The sequence below is a fragment of the Lissotriton vulgaris genome, chromosome 12 (genome assembly GCF_964263255.1).
Source record: "Lissotriton vulgaris chromosome 12, aLisVul1.2, whole genome shotgun sequence".
NCBI lineage: Eukaryota > Metazoa > Chordata > Amphibia > Caudata > Salamandridae > Lissotriton > Lissotriton vulgaris.
Window position 1 is genome coordinate 810,887,899 of NC_141700.1, and position 20,192 is coordinate 810,908,090.

The following is a 20,192-nucleotide window of genomic DNA, read 5'->3' on the forward strand; positions in this document are numbered from 1 at the left end:
GTCCCATGGATAGAGGGGGGGGGGGGGGTTCAGGCCCCATGGATAAGGGGCAGGGTCTCAGACCCATGTGGACGTGGCGAGGGGGGTTGGGGTCCAGGGCCTCCCATGGTCTTATCAGGTTAGTCGGGTGGGGGGGGGGGTCTCGGGCCTCCATTGACTTCAGGGCCCTCCCCCTCCTACCTGAGCGGACCCCCCCTGACTCTCACCCGCCCCCGACTCTCGCCCCCTCCCCGGGGGCTGGCTGCGCACAGCGGGCGCCTCTGTTGTCCGGAAGACAGAAGCGCGGCGTTTCCACTTCCGGGTCAGGCAGAGGCTGCAGCAGCTCTGCCTCTTGACTCCTCCCACGCCATGGCGCAGGTGACCGTTTCCAGTTCCGGGTCGCCGGCGGCAGGGTAAGCGCCAGCAGTAAATGCTGAGAAGCCTCATTCTGTTTCCTGTGCCCCGAGTTCCTCTTCCGGGTTAGTGCGGGCAGCGTCAGCGCCAGCAGCGGGTGCTGCTCAGTCTCACCCTGCGCCCCGTCCCAGCTGCACAGAAGAGAGGGTCCGGGGCTCTCTTCACCTCCTGAACCCCCCTCCAGACCCCAGTGCTGCCCCCGCCCGAGGAGGAGGAGGAGAGGCCCTGCACAGGTAGGAGACTGTCCGCAGCTTCCGCTGTGTTTGTAGCAATAGGCTGAGCAATACTGGAGGGAATCTCTGCAGGAGCCGGGCTGGGCCCTTCAATCCGGGGGCCCCTGGGGCTGAGCGTGGCCCTTCTATCCGGGGGGCCCCCGGGTATGAGCAGGGCCCTGCTATCCGAGGGTCCTGGGGCTGAGCGGGACCCTTCTATCCGGGGACCCCTGGGGATGAGCGGGGCCCTTCTATCCGGGGACCCTTGGGGATGAGCGGGGCCCTTCTATCCGAGGGCCCATGGGGCTGAGCGGGGCCTTGCTATCCGAGGGTCCTGGGGCTGAGCGGAAACCTTCTATCTGAGGGCCCCTGGGGCTGAGCGGGGCCCTTCTATCGGGGGCCCATGGGGCTGAGCTGGGCCCATCTATCCGGGGGCCCCTGGGACAGAGCGGGGCCCTTCTATCCGGGGGGCCCCTGGGACAGAGCGGGTGTAATGTTGTTATTTACTCCCACCACAGAGGACATGCAGCCTGAGTAGATTCAACTGTGCCTTTATTGTTTCCAAAAGATCGCTACACATAAAGAGCGCTGAGCGTCTAACTGTGACCTGCTCCGGTCGCTTCTCCCGTCTCTCTGCCTTCGTGCGCTTTCCCTGGGTCTTCGCGCATGCGCTAGTGTTCTGCTCTTGCTCCGGCGCACCACGTCATCACGCTGGTGCGTCGGAGACGAGAGCGCAACACTACATATCTCCTCTTTTTCCAACACTGTAAATGACAACTTAAGTCCCACTTTCAACAGTCACTCATTTCATAGTCTTTGAATCGAGAGGGCCGGTTAACTGCCCTCCCGGCACGGGTACGTCTTACCAGGGTGAGCTCTTCTCTGGTACCTTCACTAGCAAGACTTCTCGCTCCCCTCTGTTTTCCTGCTTCCTTCTCCGCAGCCAAGGTCGTGTTTTCCGCTGCTGCTTCATCTGCCCTTACTTCCTCGTTCTCCTCATTGTCCACTTGAACTGATCCTTCATTCTGTCCCTCACTTCCTACAGTCATCTCTTCTGCTCCACTGGCTTGCCTCTGACCCTCTGTCTCTTCCTCCTTGCCTGCAGGCCATTGCAAGATCCTGTTGACTTTCGCCATGCGGTCTTGGGACCACACTCTACCATCGCTGAGTAAGGCCGCTCTTCCATACACTTCTTTAACCTGCAGGGGTTTGCTGTACTTGCTTTCGCTTTTTCTTTGGAGTGTAGCAAGTTTAACTCTGACCCATTCCCCTCTTTCCAGATCAGTGTCTTTAGTATTGTGCCTCCTGTTGTAATGTGCGGTATACACCTTTTTGACCCTTTCCAGGTTGTGCTGTACCACCGCAGGCGACCACTTGCTCGTCACTGTCTTCTCTCTCCAGACGACATTGTCTCTCGTAAAGGGGAGTCTGCCTCTCAGAATTTGGAAGGGGCTGTATCCCAACGCTGTAGGAGTGATTCTGTAGGCCCACAACATGCTCTGAACTTCAGTTTCCCAATCTTTTCCTTGCATTATGGCGGCCTGTATGGACCCCATAAGCACACGGTTGAACCGTTCCACTTGTCCATTGCATGCGGAATGGTACACTGCTGTGTGTTTGGACTTTATCCCGTTTCTTTTCATGTACTTGGTCCATTTCTCCGAGGTAAATTGTGGCCCATTGTCACTTAATATCGTCCTCGGTATTCCTTCACGTAAGAACACTGAAGTGAGAAATCTCAACACCGTGTCCGAGTCCATGACTTCTTGCATGTCTACATCCGGCCATTTGGAGTATTTGTCCACTACCACGCATAGGTATTTGGCTGTACCTCTGTTGTCGAGCACGGGACCTAAAATGTCCACTGCTATGTCTTCCCATGGATTGTGGGGTTGCTCAAATGCACCTAACGCAGGTCTCAAAGGTCTCAGGATTTTATCTGCTCCTTGGCACTGAGCACATTCTCTCACTTGTTTTTCTATCTGATTGTCCATTCCCGGCCACCAGTACGTTTGTTTCAACCTCATCTTCGTTTTCACAATGCCGAGGTGCCCTTCATGGAGTTGTTTTAGCAGCAGAGGGATTAAAGTCGCTGGAGGGACTACCTTATCTCCCCTTTGCATGAAGATGCCGGAGTCACTCATCGATAGCTCCTCCCGTACTTCGTAGAATTTCCTCAGACTATCTTTGAGATGCCTTTTTTCTGGCCACCCGGAGATCAGATATTGTTTGACTTCTGTCATGGCACAGTCACTTTCATAGGCCTGGGCCCATTCTTGTCTGCTGATTGTCCTCTCCGAGTCAGCCATTTCCGCCACCATTTCATCTAAGCCAGGTGGGACTGCGGGCGCTTCTTCCATGGCTGAGGCCCTGCTCAAGTAGTCTGCTACTTTATTCCGTGTCCCTGGCAAGTACTCCACATCGTAGGTGTAGTCTAGTAACTTGAGTGTCATTTTTGCGATGCGTGACGTGGCTGTATCGTGACCGCTGGAGGTTAGCACCTTGACTAGTGGTTTATGGTCCGTCTGTAGTTTGAAACGGGTGCCCCATAGGAACTGTCTGAATTTTCCCATGGCCCATGTGACCGCCAGCATCTCCTTCTCGATGACACTAAATTTCTGTTCAGTGGGGGACAACGCTCGGGATGCGAAACTGAGTGTCTCCACTGTGCCATCATTTCTTTCCTGTGCCAGCACTGCTCCTAAGCCCTTCTCACTGGCGTCGGTTGTTAAGATGGTGTTGCCTGCCGGATCATATCCATGCAGGGGTATTGCCCCGCTTATGTCGTTCTTCAGACCCTCAAATTCACTCTGTGCTTCCTCGTCCCACTGAAACGTTGACTTGTCTCTGATTAATTGTCTGAGTTTATTCGCCTTTGTGGCGAAGTGTCTTACGAAATTTATTATAATACTACGCCATTCCGAGGAATTACCTCACTTCTTCTTTGTTGACTGTTGCTCTGGCATCACAAATGGCTTTTACATTTTGTCTTTTGGGAGTGATTCCTTGACTCCCAATCTCATGTCCCAGATAGGTGACGGCCGACATGCCCAGCTTGCACTTACTCCACTCGGCGGTGAGCCCTTTTTCCTGTAGCACCGTTAGCACCTTGGTCAGTTTCCTGTCATGGTCTTCTTGGTTTGTTCCCATTATCAGGATGTCGTCCTGAAAGTACTGAACGCCTTGTTGGTCCTTGAATAGGCAGTGCATTAACTTCTAGAACACTGCGGCTGCAGAGGCCAGCCCAAACGGGATGCGGCGGAACTGATAACACCCAAAGGGTGTGATGAAGGAGGTTAACTTTCTGCTCGCTGGGTGCAAGTCAATCTGATGATACGCTGAGGTGAGATCAATGGTGGAAAACCAGGTCACTCCCCTCGTTCTTGCCAACATTTCCTCAATTCTCGGTAAGGGAAACTTTTCCACTATCAGGCATTTGTTGAGCTCGCGTAGGTCCACGCATAAGCGTACCTTGCCATTGGGCTTCCTGGCCACGACCAAGGGGGCCAGCCATTCCGAACTGTCAATGGGTTCTATTATTCCCTGCTCCTCTAATCTTTGGAGTTCCTGCTGGACGGCATCTTTAATGGCAATGGGAATGTTCCTGACCTTGTGGGATTCCGGACGAGCATCCTCTCTAAGGAGTATTTTGTGCACAAATTTGTCCAATTTTCCTACCGTACCTCCAAACACCTTGGGGAAGGCTTGCTTCAACTTATCTAGCTCTGGCCAGCGGCTATCTTCCGTCAGAAGAATTTGTTTCTTGCCTCCTGGGTCCAATTTTATCCCTAGGTCACCCTGGTCCCTCCAGCCTAGCACTGAGGGCCCACGTTCCACCACATATAGCTTGCATATCACTGATCGTCCTCTGAATTCGAATTTCAGGGCGCGGAACCCTACCATGGGAATTGCGTTGCTGGTGTACGAAATCGGTCATATGTCTGGTGGGTTCTTCCCATACAGATCTTTGCACAATGGAGTATGGTGACCCCGAGTCAATTGCTATGTGAACCTTCACCCCTCCTATCAGCATGTCTGTGCGCGGTTTGTCCGAGCGTTTGCCAGTTACCTCCAGCACCTGTTCTTCGACGCATAAGACCATGTCGTCTTCTTCCTGGTCTTCCTCGGTCTGGTCTTCTGACTGGAGCTGCCCGATGCATTTCACCATGGACTTCTTCCCTTTCTTGCGGCACACTTTCTCATAATGGCCTACCAGGCCACAGAAAGAGCATCTGGCACGAAAAGCTGGGCACTGTTTGTCCTGTGCTGAGTGAGCCGTACTCCCACACCTGTAGCACGAGAACCTGCTGTCCGTGGACTGCTTTTCTGGTGTGGCCTGTTTCCCTGTCCACCTGGGTTCACGTCTCCCTTCTCCAGTGGATCTCCTTTGCCTGGTTGATGACTGAGCCTCGTCTATTTTGTTGACCATTTGTCTTTGGGGATTCTCCTTTTTGGCTGCTTCTGCGCAGCGTTTTGAAAGTTCAGCTTTCTTTACCATTGCGATCACGTCTTTGAGCGACGATTCACCTTGCGCCCACAGCTTGTCCTGGACTGACTTGTTTGTGGTGTGCATGACTATTTGGTCCTTAATGTACTCGTCCTGCAGTTGTCCATATTTACACGTGATGGCTAGTCGTCTCAATGCTGCTACATAATCATCTATCGATTCTCCTTCTTCCTGCTTCCTTTGTTAGAAGTTGTACTGGTCAATAGATACACATACCGCCGGGCGGTAGTGATTATCTAGATCTTCTAGGGCGTGTTTGAAGACGTCGTCGTCTGCAGCTTGTCTTGCTGCTGGCACGATGTTCGCAAATACTCGTATACCTTCCGGGCCCAGGTTATGCAGCAATAACCGTTTCTTCCTAGCACTGGGAAATGGTTCACTTCCGTTGGATCCCCTCCGAGACTGTAAAGACTGTCACCCACACACTGGTCACCAGCCGACTGGACTATGGAAACACCCTCTACGCCGGAATCGCAACCAAATTACAGAAAAAACTGCAACGCATACAAAACGCATCAGCCAGACTCATTTTGGACATCCCCAGCCAAGATCACATTACCGGTCACCTGAAAGGCCTCCACTGGCTCCCTGTCAACAAGAGAATAAAGTTCCGTCTCCTCACCCACGCACACAAGGCCCTCTACAAACTAGGACCCGAATGCCTCAACGCACGACTGTCCTTCTACATACCCAACCGCCAACTTAGATCCTCCAATCAAGCCCTCGCCGCAGTTCCACGCATCTATAGATCCACCATGGGAGGAAGATCTTTTTCCTACCTGGCGGCCAAAACCTGGAATTCTCTCCCCACCCACCTCCGCCTTACACAGAACCACACCTCCGTCAGAAAGGAACTTAAAACATGGCTTTTCGATAAATAATGCACCCCCTCCCACAAGCGCCTTGAGACCCTCTGGGTGAGTAGTGCGCCATACAAATTCCCGAACTTGAGTGATTCCTGGCTCTCTTGTGTGGTTCCTGGCTCTCTTTTGTGGTTCCCGGCTCTCTTGTGTGGCTCCCGGCTCTCTTGTGTGGCTCCCGGCTCTCTTGTGTGGCTCCCGGCTCTCTTGTGTGGCTCCCGGCTCTCTTGTGTGGCTCCCGGCTCTCTTGTGTGGCTCCCGGCTCTCTTGTGTGGCTCCCGGCTCTCTTGTGTGGCTCCCGGCTCTCTTGTGTGGCTCCTGGCTCTGTTGTGTGGCTCCTGGCTCTGTTGTGTGGCTCCTGGATCTCTTGTGTGGCTCCTGGATCTCTTGTGTGGCTCCTGGCTCTCTTGTGTGCTTCCTGCTCTCACCTGTGCTCCTGGCTCTCTAGTGTGCTCATGGCTCTCTAGTGTGCTTCTCCCCCGTTCCCTGTCCTGCTGTCACTTGTTTGTGCTCCATGCTCTATTGTGTGTTCCATGCACTATTGTGTGTTCCATGCACTATTGTGTGTTCCATGCACTATTGTGTGTTCCATGCTCTATTGTGTGCTCCATGCACTATTGTGTGCTCCATGCACTATTGTGTGCTTCTGGCTCTGTGGTGTGCTCCTTGCCCTCTGGTGTGCTCCTGGCTCTCTTGTGTGCTTCCTCCTCTCTCTAACCTGCGATTCGTGTTCTTTTCTCCAGCCCCCAGTGCTCTATGTTCATTTCTCCATGTCTGCTTCTTTCACTCATGTGATACTTCTAACCCTGGGCGTAGGACTACACTAAGCTCGCGGAGCGTGCGTAGTTTGCGCTACCATGCTTGCAGAGTCTGTGAGGGACAGAACGCAGCATACAGCGATACAAGAGACTGCTGCCCTCCCTCCATGCTTGCAGAGTCTCTGAGGGACAGTTTCCACTGTGTAAAGAAAAGCTGCGGCCAGAGTGCAGCATATGGCCATACAAAAGACTTCTGCCCCCCATTCTTGCAGAGTCCGTGAGAGACAGAGTGCGGCATATGGCCAAACAAGAGACTGCTGCCCCCCCTCCCTGCTTGCAGAGTCTGTGAGGGACAGAGCGCAGCGTACAGCGATGCAAGAGACTGCTGCACCCCCTCTCTGCTTGCGGAGTCTGAGCGTGACAGAGTGCAACGTATGGCCATACAAGAGACTGCTGCCCTCCCCCCTCCATGCTTGCATAGTCTGTGAGGGACAGAGCTCAGCGTACAGCGATACAAGGGAAGGCCCCCTCCATGCTTGCAGAGTCTGTGAGGGACAGAGCGCAGCGCACAGCGATACAAGAGACTGCTGCTGCCCCCCCCTTCCATGCTTGCAGAGTCTGTAAGGGACAGAGCACAGCGTACAGCGATACAAGGGACTTCTTCCCCCCTCCATGCTTGCAGAGTCTAAGAGTGACAGAGCACAGAATACAGCCATACAAGGGACTGCTGCCCCCTCTCCGTGTTTGCAGAGTCTGTGAGGGACAGAGCGCAGCGTACAGCAATACAAGAGACTGCTGCCCCCCCTCCCCCTCCATGCTTGCAGAGTCTGTGAGAGACAGAGCGAAGCGTACAGCGGTACAAGAGACTGCTGCCCCCCCATGCTTGCAGAGTCTGTGAGGGACAGAGCGAAGCGTACAGCGATACAAGAGACTGCTGCCCCCCCCCCCTCCATACTTGCAGAGTCTCTGAGGGACAGAGCGCAGCGTACAGCGATACAAGGGACTTCTTCCCCCCTCCATGCTTGCAGAGTCTATGAGGGACAGAGCGCAGCATACAGCCATACAAGGGACTGCTGCCCCCTCTCCATGCTTGCAGAGTCTGTGAGGGACAGAGCGCAGCGTACAAGAATACAAGAGACTGCTGCCCCCACCCCCCCTCCATGCTTGCAGAGTCTGTGAGGGACAGAGCACATCGTACAGCAATACAAGAGACTGCTGCTCCCTCGCCCTCCATGCTTGCAGCGTCTGTGAGGGACAGAGTGCAGCTTACAGCCATACAAGAGACTGCTGCCCCACCTCATGCTTGCAGAGTCTGAGAGGGACAGAATACAGCGATACAAGGGACTGCTGCCCCCCCCCCCTCCATGCTTGCAGAGTCTGTGAAGGACAGACCGCAGAGTACAGCGATACAAGGGACTGCTACCCCCCCCCCCCCCCACCTCCATGCTTGCAGAGTCTGTGAGGGACACTGCGCAGCGTACATCGATACAAGAGACTGCTGCCCTCCCCTCCATGCTTGCAGAGTCTGTGAGGGGCCGAGCACAGCGATACAAGAGATTGCTGCCCCTCTCAATGCTTGCAGAGTCTGTGAGGGACAGAGTTCAGCGTCCAGCGATACAAGAGACTGCTGCTCCCCCCCCTCCCATCCATGCAGGCGGTCCCTGAGGCATTCAATTTGCTGCTGGTTGTGCCATTTTACATTGCGCTGTGCTTTTAACTTAAAAATTACTTTTATCATTCTGATTTTGTTTTGATTGCCTACCTTAATCTGTGCTTTCGCCAGGTGCTTTTGCCAGCGCCCCGTTCCACCACGGGTTTTCCCGCCTGTTGTGGAGGGCCCCGGCACAGATTGCAGCTCACTCCCTGATTGGGGAGCGTAGGTCACGCGCTGGGTTAGCGTCTCGGCGCTTCCCTATTTAAATCACATGACTTACTCCGCGTGTAGCGGGCGCGCGCCAAAGGCAAGCCCGTCTGCGCCCGTCCACGCCACGATCGCGCCAGGGAGTCTGCTCTACCGGCCGCGTGCATACAAGTAAGGCTTTGTTATGAAAGAAAGCTTCTGTTAGAACTTAGGCCCATAATCAAGTCCTGCCATCATACCTTTGACCCTGAGGCTGTTTTAGATAGAATGTTTGAGGGGTGCCAAAGCTGTGATTTTATAAAGCGGCCTGTATTGAAGCCATTGCCGGCTCTTACTGTGTTCAAGCCCTCCTTTAGTTTGACGGTGGAAAAGGGGTTTCTCATCAATGCCAGGTCACTAGTAAAAAACAATATCGCGTTTAGAGACTTTGTTTCAGCCAGGATTCTGACTTGGGTGTTTATTACAGAGACCTGGGCAATGGATGCCTCTGGACCTGATCTGGTAGATGCCATCCCTACCGGTTATGCGCTGTCTAGGATAGACAGAGTAGGTCGCCGAGGAGGAGGAGTGGGAATCTTATATAGGGATTCTCTTGTTTGTCGCACAGAGTCTCTCTCTATTCCCTCTGATCCTTTCCAGGCCTTTTATTTTTCTATTAATTCCTGCCCTTCCGTTTCATTTTCCAGCCTCTTGCTTTATAGACAACCTGGGCCTAGATCTTCTTTTAGTCAGGATATTATTGAATTGTTAGAGCCTTTTATTAAGAGGCCTAATATTACCCTTCTGGGTGATTTTAATTTCCATTTGGAGAATACAGGATGTAGAGACACTCAGGTTCTCTTGGAAACCCTGGACTCTTGTGGTCTGGCCCAGTTGGTGGTGGGCCCTACCCATTTGGCAGGACATACTCTTGATGGAATCTTTTCTAATGACTCTAGGCTGAGGGTGGGACCCCCGGTCCCTTTAGCATGGTCTGACCACTTTGCTGTACCGCTAGACCTGTCTTTTCAGGAAGCAGTACCTCCCTTGCCAGACTCTAAGAAGCAGGAATTCAGAAGGAATTTTAAATCTATTAACAATGATGTACTCTCTCCCTATCTCAATAAGTTGGCGTCTGCCAACACGCAGGATGTTAATTTGGCCGCTCTTGAACTTTCGCATGCTCTCTCAGGAGCAATGGCTATCCTGGCCCCTCTTAAACAGCACTATTCGGCAAGGAAGAGTCCCTCGGCTCCTTGGTATTCAGTTAGACTTAGACAACTGAGACAAGGCTGTCGAAAACAGGAGAGGCTCTGGCGGGCCCATCTTGATCCCTTGGAGAAGGAAAAACACAAACTTTCCTAAAGGAATATAAGTTAGCTATCGTGGAGGAAAAGAGAGCTTACTTTTCTAAAGTCACTGCCTCCCTTAACTCTCCTAGAGATCTCTTTAAGGTCATAGACTCTTTAATTTCTCCTCAGGTAGTAGATTCAATAGTGGAATCTCAGGATCTGTGCGATAACATCTCTGCCTTTTTTCATACAAAGATCCTGGATATTTATGGCACGCTTGAATCTCTAAATTCCTGTATGGGATCTCTTAATCCTCTGGCCTCTTTTGAGGTCGGGAGACTGCCTGGTGAGCAGCCCCGAGTCTCCTGTCTTTTCCCTCTTTATCATCTGAGACTATGGCCCAGCTTCTAGATAATATTAAGTCTGGCTCTCCCTTAGACTCCTGTCTGCTTAAAGTACTGAAAGCCAGCCGGGAAGTGGTTATTCCACCCCTTATGAAGGTTATGAACCGTGCCATCTTGGAGGGAGTTTTTCCCTCCCCATGGAAGACGGCGGTTGTAAAACCTCTTTTGAAGAAACCTGGCCTGGATCCAGGGGTCTTGAAACATTTTCGTCCAATTTTTCTACTTCCCGCCCCCGCAAGGATGTTGGAGTCCTATCTAAATCTCCATTTTAGTACCTTCCTCAGGGATTTTACCCTCTTGGATGTCTCCGAAATATGGTTTCAGGAGACATCATAGTACTGAAACTGCCCTCACTGCAGTTGTTAATAATATTCGCTCTCAGGTCGACAAGGGCCATACCACTCTTTTGGTCCTGTTAGACCTTACAGCGGCCTTCGAGACTCTGTCTCCATCTATATTGGTATCACGTCTTAGGGAGATAGGGGTCGGGGGCCCTGCCCTGAGTCTTCTTGCCTCCTTTCTTAACGAAAGGGAACAGAGAGTGAAACTGGGCCAGTTTCTTTCTGCCTCTAAACCTGTGCACTGTGGGGTACCTCAGGGCTCTTCATTGAGCCCTACTTTGTTTAACATCTATGTGGCCCCCCTTGCCAGGGTGGTTAGATCATTTGGGTTGAGGTGCTGTCTTATTCAGACGACACCCAAATAATGGTCTCTCTCACTCATTCAGTGAAGGATTCCGCTCAGAATTTCAGGAGCTGCATGGAGGCTGTCTCTCAGTGGATGGTTCAGAACTTCCTGAAACTGAATGGGGAGAAAACAGAGGTTTTAATCTTTGGGGGCAATCAGGCTATCTGGTCAAGTGCCCTCTCTTGGGGAATGCCCCCTCCCACCCCAGTATGGCAAGAACTTAGGGGTGATAATGGACACTAACCTTTCCTTTGACCGTCAGGTCAATAGGACTGTTTCCACCTGTTGTGGCATTATCAGGATTCTTAGAAAGATCTCCCATTATCTTTCCCCTGGTGCTCGGAAACAGGCTACGGTGGCTTTAGGCTCCCCCAGACTGGACTATTGTAATGCCCTTTATTTGGGCATCAACAAGAGTCTTATCCATCGTCTTCAAATGGTCCAGAATGCTGCGGCGAAGATGGTTCTGAACCTCCCTAGACTTGCCTCGACTTCGGCAGCTCGGGAGAATTTACAAGCTCGCAGAGTCTGTGAGGGACAGAGTGCAGCGTAAAACGATACAAGGGACTGCTGCCCCCTCTCATGCTTGCAGAGTCTGGGAGGGACAGCGTACAGCGATACAAGGGACTACTGCCCCCCTTCAGGCTTGCAGAGTCGATGAGGGACAGAGTGCAGCGTACAGCGATGCAAGGGACTGCTGCCTCTCTCAATGCTTGCAGAGTCTGTACGGGACAGAGCGCAGCGTACAGCCATATAAGAGACTGCTGCCCCACTCAATGCTTGCAGAGTCTGTGAGAGACAGAGTGCAGCGTACAGCGATGCAAGAGACTGCTGCCCCCCTCCCTGCTTGCAGTTCCTGTAAGGGACAGTTGCCGTCTCCCTCTCCACGAGCTGCTTCCCTCTCCCTTCCGCTTTAAATTCTGGGGTATCGCCTGGCGACCTCTTCCAGTAGGTAATCCTAACATTAATGGATTCGGTGCTCCTTGGTCAGCCTCTTACTACAGGTGGGAGGGAGTCTGGTACACTGCCGCTGTTTGTAGCTGCGAGGGATTGCTCGCAGGAATCTGGGGTTATGATATACTGGACGCTATAAAGGACATTAAAAACAGGCCTCATTGAGGACTGTTTGATGTGTTGCAAATAATGTAACACAAGTCCGCATTTTCTCCATTAAATCATTCTTCATTCCTTACATTTTGTAAGATTGCGCTATAGGTAGTTGGGGGTTTTGCCACTTTAATGGCCGCCTTGTAGTATACTCAGAATCCAGTAAAAGGACTTCTGCACACCCATGAACCTGATTGGTCAGTGGGGCAGGTCTATAGAGCCAAACTCGTAGCTAACTTGGCACGGTTTCCTCTGAGCTCGAATAATCGGTGGTCACATCCAGTGTAATGGTGTAGCTTCATCCACTCTGGCTAGCCTGGGCTATAGATGGCTGTCAGCGCTTAGCAGCAAGTTAAGTAGTTATCGATCACGTGAATTTGCCATTATGCTGGCCTCTGTCTCTTTGTAAGGGACTCTGTCTGCTGCTCTCCTTGTCCCTGGTCTAAGTTATGCCTCTGCCTTCCACTATTCATCTCTCTCCTCCTCTCCCCTTTCATATGTCTGCCTCTTTTCATGCGGTCTTCGTCTCTTCCTGTCTATCGTCTCCCTTTCATGTCCATTTCTCTCCCTCCCTGTCTGTCGCTCTCCCATTATTTCTTTCCATAACTTGATTGCCTGGCATGGATTTCTCATTAACTTGCTCTCCTCACAATGTTTGTTTTCTTTCTGTAGTATTTGCTTATTTGTCCTGTTGCTCATTGCTTGCACCTGCCCGCCCACCTCCTGTCATTATTTGAACTCCTGCCCCGTTGTTGCTTATCCTCCCATCTTTGTTGTTTGCCCTGCGAATCCCCTCATGAAAGAGCACCATACCGTCCCCACCACTAGCCGTGTTATAGCACTTATTTCTGGCATACTGTGCTTAGTCACACAAGACATTGTTTCTAGACATAGGATTTCCGCAAATGTTACCCACATATGTAACACAATATGTAACTTATAGGTAAAAGACATTGTCATCTACATTGCCAATAGTTCTAACTCTCGTAAATGCGATGCCTACTCCATTGCAAATGCTGCTTTTATTTATTGCAGGCCTGGAAAATCATAAAAGTTTTATCACACCTGCAGGTCTAGTGACTTGATAATTTATGCGGCCTAACTGTAATATGCTCAACCAATAAACTGTTCTGAAATCATGTGATCCTAGGTAAATATTTTATTTCATATAGTCAGTTTTCTTCATTATCACATATAAGAGCATCTTGAAATAAGTGAGTTCAGCATGCCTACTGTACAAAAATTCTTATGTTTGATTTAATTGACCAAACCTTTGATCCATGTATAATAGGAATCTAGCCACATATATAGGGTACATATGACCCCTAACTTGCCTCAGTTCATGTTTAAAAACTCTCGCTTTTAATAAATTTAATACTAAAGCTTGAAGTGGTAGCACACTGTCATTTACAGACAGCACATTTTCCATTGAAATAGCCACTAAAGTTGCACGGACATACAAGTTTAATGATATAACTATATTGCACACAAATGATAATGTGTGGTTTCAGTGAATATTTATCATTTATGCATCTCCATGTTGGATTGATTTTAGGTGGTGTTCGGTTGTTGCATCGAGCGGTTTGAAGTGTGGGGCAGAGTCACTGCTTCTTCAATCACCTCCATTCTCTCCATGTTGTATTGATATTAGGTGGTGTTCGGTTGTTGCAACGAGCGGTTTACAGTATGGGGCAGAGTCTCTTCGCTGCTTCAATCACCTCCATTCTCTCCAAGTTGGATTCATTTTAGGTGATGTTCGGTTGTTGCATCGATCGGTTTGCAGTGTGAAGCAGAGTCTCTTCGCTGCTTCAATCACCTCCATTCTCTCCATGTTGGATTCATTTTAGGTGGTATTCGGTTGTTGCTTTGAGAGATTTGCTGTGTGAGGCAGTCACTGCTTCTTCTATCACCTCCATTCTCTCTATGTTGTATTAATTTTAGGTGGTGTTCGGTTGTTGCATCGAGCGGTTTACAGGTGGGGCAGAATCACTGCTCCTTCGATCACCCCCATTCTCTCCATGTTGGATTGATTTTAGGTGGTGTTTGGTTGTTGCATCGAGCGGTTTGAAGTGTGGGGCAGAGTCTCTTCGCTGCTTCAATCACCTCCATTCTCTCCATGTTGGATTCATTTTAGGTGGTATTCAGTTGCATTGAGAGGTTTTGCAGTGTGGGGCAGTGTCTTAGATTGATTTTAGATGATGTTCGGTTGTTGCTTTGAGAGATTTGCTATGTGAGGCAGAGTCACTGCTCCTTCAATCACCTCCATTTCCTCCATGTTGGATTGATTTTAGGTGGTGTTCAGTTGCTTAGAGGTTTTGCAGTGTGGGGCAGCGTCTTAGATTGATTTTAGATGGTGTTCGGTTGTTGCTTTGAGAGATTTGCTGTGTTGGACATTCACTGCTTCTTCCATCACCTCCATTATCTCTATGTTGTATTGATTTTAGGTGGTGTTCGGGTGCATCGAGCAGTTTACAGTGTGGAGCAGCGTCACTTCGCTGCTTCAATCACCTCCATTCTCTCTATGTTGGATTGATTTTAGGTGGTGTTCGGTTGTTGCATCGAGCGGTTTGCTTTGTGTAGCAGAGTCTCTTCGCTTCTTCAATCACCTCCATTCTCTCCATGTTGTATTGATTTTAGGTGGTGTTCGGTTGTTACATTGGGAGGTTTTGCAGTGTGGGGCAGAGTCTCTTCGCTGCGTCAATCACCTCCATTCTCTCCTTGTTGGATTTATTTCAGGTGGTGTTAGGTTGTTTTGAGACGTTTTGCAGTGTGGAGCAGCATCTTAGATAGATTTTAGATGGTGTTCGGTTGTTGCTTTGAGAGATTTGCTGTTTGAGGCAGAGTCACTGCTTCTTCAATCACCTCCATTCTCTCTATGTTGTATTGATTATAGGTGGTGTTCGGTTGTTGCATCGAGCAGTTTGCAGTTTGTGTCAGAGTCTCTTCGCTTCTTCAATCACCTCCATTCTCTCCATGTTGTATTGATTTTAGGTGGTGTTCGGTTGTTACATCAAGAGGTTTTGTAGTGTTTGGCAATGTCTCTTCGCTTCTTAAATCCCCTCCATTCTCTCCATGTTAGATTCATTTTAGGTGGTATTCGGTTGCATTGAGAGGTTTTGCAGTGTGGGGCAGTGTCTTAGATTGATTTTAGATGGTTTTCGGTTGTTGCTTTGAGAGATTTGATGTGTGAGGCAGAGTCACTGCTTCTTCAATCACCTCCATTCTCTCTATGTTGTATTTATTTTAGGTGGTGTTCGGTTGTTGCATCAAGTGGTTTGCAGTGTGGGGGCAGAGTAATCGCAGCTTCAATCACCTCCATTCCCTCCATGTTGTATTGATTTTAGATGGTGTTCGGTTGTTGCTTTGAGAGTTTTGCTGTGTGAGACAGAATTGCTGCTTCTTCAATCACCTCCATTCTCCATGTTGGATTTAGTTCAGGCGGTGTTCGGTTGTTACATGGAGACGTTTTGTAATGTGGGACAGTGTCTCTGCTCTGATTCAATCACCTCAATTCTCTCTATGTTGTATTGATTTTAGGTGGTGTTCAGTTGTTGCATCGAACGGTTTGCAGTGTGGGGCAGCGTCTCTTCGCTGCTTCAATCACCTATATTCTCTCTGTTGGATTGATTTTAGGTGGTGTTCGGTTGTTGCATCGAGCGGTTTGCAATGTGGGGCAGCACCTTGAATTTATTTTAGATGGTGTTCGGTTGTTGCTTTGAGAGATTTGCTGTGTAAGGCAGAGTCACTGCTTCTTCAATTACCTCCATTCTCTCCATGTTGTATTGATTTTAGGTGGTGTTCGGTTTTTGTATAGAGCTGTTTACAGTGTGGGGCAGAGTCAATGCTCCTTCAATCACCTCCATTCTCTCCATGATGGATTGATTTTAGGTCGTGTTCGATTGTTGCATCGCGCGGTTTACAGTGTGGGGCAGCGTCTCTTCGCTGCTTTAATCACCTCCATTCTCTCTATGTTGGATTGATTTTAGGTGGTGTTCGGTTGTTGCATCGAGCAGTTTGCAGTGTGGGGCAGCACCTTAAATTGATTTTAGATGGTGTTCGGTTGTTGCTTTGAGAGATTTGCTGTGTGAGGCAGAGTCACTGCTTCTTCAATCACCTCCATTCTCTCCATGTTAGATTCATTTCAGGTGGTGTTCGGTTGTTACATTGAGAGGTTTTGTAGTGTGTGGCAGTGTCTCTTCGCTTCTTCAGGCACCTCCATGTTGGATTGATTTTAGGTGGTGTTCGGTTGTTGCATCAAGCGGTTTGCAGTGTGGGGCAGAGTCACTGCTTCTTCAATCACCTCCATTCTCTTCATGTTGTATTGATTTTAGGTGGTGTTTATTTTACCTAAGTCAAAGAACTCTATCTCTCTGTGGTCCGTAGTTAAGAGAATGAGTAATTACCTAGTTGATGAACTGAATGAGTGTGAGGTCCGAAGGTTGGTGAATGAGTTGTGGTTAAGAGTAATTGACCTAGGAGGCAAGATGGCGGCCGCCGGCTCAGACGTGTGAGCTGGTAGCTCCTGTCCTCGTACACCTGTGCGGAGATATCTGGCGATTAGCGAGACGATCAGAGTGGAAATAATGCTCACCACAGCGCCCTGAAGTCAGCGCTCGGAGGAACGAAACGTGTAACTTTTTCTCGACTGCATTGTATCAACTTAGTAAAACACGCACTGGATACATTGTAGCCGGATTCGGGGTTGCGGCGAGAGGCCGGGCCTGGACGCCGAGTCAAGGGGTAGTGATGGCAGAGACTGCGGCAGGCAAAACTACAGGCGAAACTGTTGGAGGCTCGAGCACTCTGAACTCTGTGGGCTGATGCAGAACGCTGAGAATGCCGCCCAAGGGAGGCAGAGGGAAAGCCAGGATCCCGCTGATTCTGCTGCTGCTTCTGCAAGTGTGGCATCCATTGGTGACACTACCGGGAATGAAGATAAAATTTCGGAGCCGCCGAGTGTTGAGAGAGTCCCTAAAGCTAACGTTAAATCAAACAAGGGCAAGAGCGGCATCACTGTCAATTCTGCGGGCTTGACTAGCCCCGCAAAAGGTATGATTCCGCAGCTGTTTGCATTGGGGAAAGGCAGGAAGAAAGTCCAGGATCCCCCTATAGATTAGGCACGAGGAGCACTGTTCATGGAAGATGCTGTGCGACCCCCTAGACATTTGGATGACATAAGGGAGGAAATTGAGGCTCAGCAGGCTAATAGTGAGCTTCAGGGGATAAAGAGGATGGATGTAATCCCTTAGGAATGAGTAACAGAGATGGAGAACCTCCGGAACTAGTTTTAGAACCAAGTAGTCAAGATATTGAAGACACAAGGTGTATATTGACAATAATTTGGTGGCTGGAAGTCTGAATGAATTGGCAGGTGCAAGTGGGGGCCTCATTGTTCAGCGTAGAGTCACTAGAGAAGGAGGCGGAGTTGGTCGACCTCGTAGAGATCTTCTTCTTATCAGACCACTCTGATATACCCAGTGATGAGAGAAGGAAAAAAAGCGGATCATGTTTGGAGCAAAATGATGATGAGCTGACTGACCATAGTACTATACCTTCTGAGGCTATGGGGGGGACTCATTGGAGGGGAGCCCACAGACTAGTCGAAAGAAAAGGACCTTGACAGAGGAGTCTCATCTTTATGCGAACTCCCTGATGCCGGTACACAAGTCAATGGCCCACCCCCCAGATGAAACTGACTCCCCTGTGATCCATAGAACATTAGATTCATCAGAAGAGGCATCAGAAGAGGTATCCCTGAGCCTGATATATAGAACAAATATGACTTACTGGGAGGAAACGCGTTCTGAAAGTCTGAGGACACAGAATGTCTGTCGCAAATTGCAAAATTTCGTACGGTGGGATTCCAAAACATGCTCGGAGTTCACTGCAAGAATTACTGAGGCAGAGGCACTTATTTCGCAGTTTGAGGATGAATTAGTCTCGCAGAAGACAGTGAATGAGACTTTACGTCCAGGAAAAGATGATGTATTATGGAAACTTGCTGATTTGGAGAATAGAGCTTGGCGGAACAATTTGAGAGTTCTTCAAATCCCCGAGGGGATTGAAGGCGAGGACCCTTGTAAATTTATTATTGATTTGTTTACTGAGGCATTCCCAGAACGAACCCAATGGGACTGGCAGAGAGAGGTGCTGAGGGCTCACCGTTTGCCCTTTTCTGTCAGGGCTCGGCCAGGTCAGGTGGCAGAGGCGGCTAAACCCAGGGCTATTCTTATCTCATTTAACAACTTTTTGGCACGGGAAGCAGTCTTTGATCTGGTCCGCCCCGACAGGAAAAAAGCTGATGAGGGGGTAGAATTTTTTGTTAGGCCTGACTACTGCCATCAGACGGAAGAGAAACTGTGGCAACTACGCCAACTTATTGCACCATTTCAGTTCAAGGGGGTCCAAGCTTTCTTATTACAACCAGCTAAACTTAAAATCATCTATAAAGGGAGTACTAGGTATTTTACCTCCGAAATCCTGGCGAAAGAGTTTCTGCAAACCTTCAAAGGAGGATTGAAAAAAGGGATGTAGTTGTTTGTAGTATGATGTTATATATAACTTTGTTAGCTTTATTTATGTATTTGTTTAAGTATTGTATTACTCTGGTCATCAAAGTTGAAGGCCCCCAGTAGGGTGTGCCATGGGTAAAGGGAATTATATTTATTGATCTGTTTTGTTTATTGATTTATCAGCTATAAATTCCCTTTTCATTCCTGGTATGTTAGGATTAACTAATGGGGGGAGCTCACAGGTGTGGGATTCACTATGGGTGTAGGGAGCATGCCATCGCAAGGACTCTTTGTCCTAAAGCCTCATGGTGTGGGTTTTGCTGATGGAGTGGTAGGGGGCGGAGGGGGTGGACGAATGGGGCAGGGGGTTGCAGGGGTCAAAGCAAAAGAAAAAAGAAGTTTCATAGCAGCAAAGAAACGCTCAGAAAAATACAAAGATTTCTGTTTAGAATTTTTGGGACAGGCAATTTTGAAAATATGGCAAATGTAGGCCTCTGATTATGCACACTGAATGTGTGCGGTTTAAAGAACTACAATAAAAGGCAGAGGTTCTCCAGAGAGCTGCAGATGATTCAGCCCAATGTGGTGTGTCTGCATGAGACAAATATTCCATAGGTAAAACACAAGGTTTTAGAAGAATTAGGGTATACAGTATTAGTAGCCTCAAGGCAAGTATGATGAGGGGTGGCAATATTGGCAAGATCTTCTATCCAAGCCACCGGGCGCACTCTGGCTGATAATCTGGGATGCTGGGCTATTGTGGAATGTAGGGGGTGTCATTCACTCTTTGTACAGTTTACGGGTCTAATCTGGATGAAGCCCTAATATTGGAATATCTGAATGGGGAGCTCGCCAAATGGCCTACTCCTTTATTTTTATGTGGGAACTTTAATATAAATTTGACCCGGAATAAAATGTCATAATGGGAGGCGAAACTATAAAGGTAGGAAATCCTGGGTTAATAAGGCCCTATTTTCATTTATTAATTGATCATGGGTTATTGGATGTGTGGAGCAGCTTGCATAGACAAAACCCAGGTTTCACATTTTATTTGCACCCTCACAATCTGCTTGTTAGGCTTGACTATTGTTTTGTACCGCCAGCAGTGTTTACTGGACTGAAAATTAGTATATATCCAAGGGTGACCTCGGACCATGCACCTCTGTTAGTTGAAATCCCGATGATCGCTAGGTGCATGACCCCTAGAATATTTACATTTGACAGGAAGCACTTGATGGATGAAAAATTTACAGAGCCTATGAGGGTGTGGATAAAGGAATTTTTTCAAATTAATAGATATTCGGCGTCCTGGGGGTTGTATGGGATACATTTAAACTGGGATTCAGAGGGTAAACGCAGAGATTTGGGTTTTTAAAATGTAAAATAGCGAAACGGGCATTGCAGGCTCTTTATGATGACCTCAAGACTGCCGGGGAGTAATTAGTTACTGATTTAGCTGCAGGAGATAATACCACTATACCTCTGAATATTTTAGCGAGATGTAAGGCCAAAATTACCCTTGAATGGAGTAAGGAGATCGCCATAAAATACCAAACATACAGAAAAGAACGTTATGAGTCCGGCGAATCCACGGGGCGGTGTTAGCTCAGAAATTGCGAA

General features: G+C 49.2%; 1 protein-coding gene across 2 annotated transcripts in view; it reads left to right on the forward strand.

Annotated features, from left to right (window-relative positions):
* Nucleotides 1–466: 466 nt before the first annotated feature.
* LOC147678848 (uncharacterized) overlaps nt 467–20,192 on the forward strand; it is a 43,892-nt gene continuing 24,166 nt past the window's right edge. For both annotated transcript variants that reach the window (XM_086946277.1, XM_086946276.1), the window contains exon 1: nt 467–626. The gene's annotated coding sequence lies outside the window, so the exon portion shown is untranslated. The remainder of the gene's footprint in view (nt 627–20,192) is intronic.